We start from the raw sequence: 4,643 nt of genomic DNA, 5'->3' as shown, positions 1-4,643 counted from the left end.
TGAACAAAATGTGGGATGTGAAGTTCATTCTAAGTGGCCTTGTAAGAAAAAACCAACGGCAAGTTACTGAATGTGAATGACATTGACCCTCCTGAAAGATTATCTAAAAAGACACAAATGTAATAAAAATTTATAATCATGCATTTATGTGCACATATATTGCAGGAGAAGAAAAATGCTAATTCTGTACTTTCATAGAATGGAGATATGAAAGTGTGGTAATTAATTCAGATTTACAAAAGTCAGTCTCTAAAGAATATTGTACACCCATACTAACATGACTCATGAAAACATAATGAGTAATCCATTAATTAACATTATCTGTCAATTTATCTTAAATTGATATAAGCTGCATTTTAATTAATGCATTAGTTAATTAATTAAGTAATTAGTTAAGTAATTACAAAAAATTATTGAAGAACATATGACTCGATCTTGTGCCAATTTATTTCATTAAGATCAGCCCTAGCCAGGTAAGGCAGATGATTAATAATTAATAATGAGTTTTTAAAACATTTTAAACTTTTTATTATTATAGATTTAATTTTTATGCTATGTTCAGGTTTCCAGGGAAGAATTTTGTAGTCTCAGTGAAAAATTAATTTATCCAGCTTAGTTAACTCATAATGGGAGATAATCATCTAAAAGATAAACATCATTTTTAGACATCAACCCAATATTTCTATTTTTTTCATAAATCTGAATTAGGTTATATCTTAGGATAATGGCTCTCACCCACAGCAATTAAGAAGCATATCAACACGTGCACACTGAACAGTGAAGTTGTTTTGATTGAAGGATACACATAAAGGACAGGAAAATAAGGAGGCCACTTGTAGCAAAGTAAGTTACAATTCTGCAGTTGTTTTTACATTTCGGGGGCAGTCTGTGTGGTCCTTGTAGCTTTATGTCAACATCAGATTCTACTCCTTTTTAAGAGGCCACAATGTCAGAACATTGAAGTGTAAGAAAAGTAAAGATCATGTTACTGAGAGCTTACTGCGTGCCAAGGACTAACTAAATGCCCAGGGTCACACACACAGAGATGGGTCTGGGATGTGAAACCAAGGCTTCTGTTTTTAATTTCAGAATAAATATGACAATATCTTAAATGACAACAGACATGGCAATCCTCACGGTTATTTCTCCAAGGATACTTAAACTGATTACTGATGCTGATGGCTCCGTCTTGGGTTCAGCATCAGTAACACAACTTCTAGATTCCTAAATGAGGGGACAAATCACACAGTCAGGAAACAATTTTCAAATCTGCAAGTTAGCTGAATAATGATTACTTTACATACAGCCAAACAGAGGGCCATAGAAAGCAGTGCTCACTGAAACCTGGGCAATGCTGATGGAGAGGTTAGTGAGACCACCTCTTGTGAAGTGGCTAATACTTACTGTGCACTGACTGCCAGGAATTCTGAAATGTTACTGATTTAATCTTTGTAACAGCCTTATGTGCTGTTTCCACCCCTGTGTTGATACTGCAGTCCTCAGTGCATATCAGCAACTATGCTTCAGAAAGACATGTGAAGAAAGAGGAAAGTCTATTTTTGCTTTATAGTTCCTAAGGACCTGTAATTTTCATAATTGGTTTCTAACCAAGTCTTGCCTTCTTGCTCTGCTCTTTGGAGCTTTTTAAAATGGGTAGTTACTTGCTGCTTTCATTCTTTTGACTGTACTGTGTAGGGTTCCCACAGAATCAACCTTCTTTCTCAAGCTCATGTGATCTGAACACATAGAGATACTGAATTTAAAATACAGACTTTTATTAATGAATTCAACAAATTATTGTTGAAAACTTATTAGGAGTCAGGTGTACTATAGTGTAAATAAATCAGTACTCTGTAGAAGACTATAGGAAGCTTTGTTGAGTGGGTTCTAGCATTGCAGTGATAGTAGACATTAATTACAGAATTGTAAGAGAATCATTTAGTAGTTCAAAAATGAAATAAAAATGTATAGGACATGTATATCAGGACACTGGCTCTATCTTGGGTATTAGGAAGTTTTCCTGTAGAACAATAATAATTTGAGTTGACATCTGAAGTTCTAACTAGGTGAAGGGTTTAGAAGCCAAAGTGTTTCAGTTTACAGAGAATAAAACCCCCAGTACTCTGGAGCAGGAAAACACATTAGAGATTTTGTGAAATAATGTCCTGAATGTCAGAAATCATGGAACTAGTGGAAATATGTACAGGAAGAGCCACAGAAGTAGGCTGAGATTACATTGGATCTATTAGATATTTTTTTTAAGTCTTCCAACAGTTTATTAGAAAGAATGTAGACATTTAAAAAAATCCCCACTGTCATGAACATAAATTGAGGTTTTCAGCCCTGGTATAAGCTGAACCAGAAAAAAAAAAGAAATAAAAAAATTTCCAATAGTGTATTAACATTTTCTTCACTCATTTGCCATACTGACAGTGCAAATACAAATCTGGTCTAAATGTACAGACTCTCAAGCAACAATGTACAGCTTTCTTCATCCTCCATGCTAAGAGATGTAAAAGCTTAAGGGCCAAACAATACCAAATGTATAGGCTTCAAAAACCATCTAAGTTAGGGCATTCACTAGTTTTAGCTAAGATACATCTGGAATACTGACAAGTGATCACTTACATAGAATAATGTGAAGTGAATTTTTTGAAAAATAAACTTTAGTGGAACACTCCTGAAGGATACACCAGAGGAATAGCCGGTTATCAGTTTAAGGTGTCAGCCAATTTGTTTCAGCCACGTTTGAGTCCATGTTCTAAACCCTAAAATTTACTTATCTTTCCCTAAGCTGAGCACTTCCTATCATGTCAGTATCTATGTTATGAAGAAGTAAAGGAGACTTAAGTGAAATGTTTTTATTTATCACAACTGCTGTATCAATTATCTAGGACCTCAACAGCTTCACGAAGTCTGGGAAATGTTCATGCATAAGGTTATTGCCTTAGCTGACTTAAAACTGCCCCTTACAATGGTACATATCAACCCTTAGTGAAGCCTTTTAAAAAAACAAATAGGTTGAAAAATGGGTTAAAGGAGGCAAATACAGCATCCACCTTTAGAGCTATCAACTCAGGAATTCTCTCAATTATGAAATTTTGCAGAGAAATCACTTTCTCAAAATCCAGGTGATGACAATACTCCTTATTCCAGATCTGGCATTTTTTCATCATCGCTGTCTTGTGAATCATCATCTGCTCCATCTACTTCTGGCAAATCTACATCCTCATCACCACCCATGTTGTTCATCATCTCAGAGAAACGATCAAAATTAGACATGTCTTCATCTGAATCATCTTCCCAGTCTTTCCAATTATTGAAGTCCACACTAAGCCAATTGAGCTTTGCGCTTTCTTTTGTTAACCTTGGCCATGACTGGCCAGATTCTCCTTTTCGTAAACAACATAAAATTGATCTGTCCGTTCTTTTGTGCTTGGAATCATTTGGATCAATGCAATGAAAAAGGTCAATTTCATTTAAATGCTTAAAATTATCACTTCCTCCAAGACAACTGAATGTAAGTTTGGATTTTTCAAAATTTACATTAACATCTTTACTGTCTTCAACACAGAATTCAATGAAGACATAATCCCTTCGATCATACCACTTTGCAGAAGCAGGCTGCATTGTGAACGGGGCAGGGGGACGGGCGAGCGGGTGGGCGTGCCTCGCTGGCGGCGGCGGCGGCGGCAGGGGAGTGGACTTTCCTCCAGCGGCGACTCTGGCGTTTTCTTCCCGGTTGCGGCCTCTCCTCTCTCCCCTCAGGCAGCGGCGGCGAAGGCGGCGACGGGCTCGACCTGGGTCCCCAGAATGCACCGCGCGGCGCGAGCAGCTCCTCCAGTCGGGGAGAAGAGGAAAGTGTAGGAAAAGGGGCGCGAGGACGGAGGAGGAACGTGCGTGCGTGCGAGCGAGGGGTGGTGAGGCCGGGCCCTATTAGATATATTAAAGATTGTGGTCTTTATTTAAGAAAGAAGAGAAACCATTCCTATGTTTTAAAGAGTTTATTTGTTCAAATATTTTTATTTTTTTAATAACTTTTTGTTTCTGAGTAGTTTAAGTTTAGAAAACAAAAATTGTGAGGTAGTACAAAGAATTCTCATTTACCCCCATCCAACTTTCCCATTAACATCTCATATTACTATGACATATTTGTCACAATAAATAAACCACTCCCATCTTTCCCTATTTTTAAATCCAAGCTCCCTTTATTCCCACCACCCCTCGCAACTCCTAGAAATGACTATTCCATGTTCAGATTGAGGTTTTTTTTTAAAGTTTCCAAATAAGAGGGAGAATTTGCAGTATTTGTCCCTCTGTGTCTGGCTTATTTCACTTAACATAACGTCTACGAGTTCCAACCATTTTGCTGCAGATGATAGGATTTCATTTTTTTCTATAGCTGGATAGTATTCTATTGTGTATATATGCCACAGCTTCTTTACCCATTCATGTGATTATGGTTTTTCTGGTTATTGTGAATAGTGCTGCAATAAATGTGGTAGGGTAGATATTTCTTTGATACAATGATTTCATATTTTTGGATAAATATCAGTAGTGGGATTGCTGGATCCTATGGAAATTCCATTTCTAGTTTTTAAGAAATCTCCATGGTGTTTTTCATAGTGGCTTTACTAACTTAC

The 4,643-nt window shown here is 36.9% G+C and overlaps 1 pseudogene across 1 annotated transcript; it reads right to left on the bottom strand.

Moving 5' to 3' along the window:
* Window positions 1-1,690: 1,690 nt before the first annotated feature.
* Window positions 1,691-3,927, bottom strand: LOC149119075 (prostaglandin E synthase 3 pseudogene; annotated as a pseudogene). The gene has a single exon (XR_016228813.1). The product of XR_016228813.1 is annotated as a prostaglandin E synthase 3 pseudogene (transcript).
* Window positions 3,928-4,643: the final 716 nt, after the last annotated feature.

The sequence above is a fragment of the Oryctolagus cuniculus genome, unplaced genomic scaffold (assembly GCF_051225735.1).
Source record: "Oryctolagus cuniculus isolate XC-2025 breed Fujian yellow rabbit unplaced genomic scaffold, ASM5122573v1 ptg000092l, whole genome shotgun sequence".
Taxonomy (NCBI): Eukaryota; Metazoa; Chordata; class Mammalia; order Lagomorpha; family Leporidae; genus Oryctolagus; species Oryctolagus cuniculus.
The sequence above is the reverse complement of the archived record's forward strand: the minus strand, read 5'-3'. Positions and strand labels throughout refer to the sequence as shown.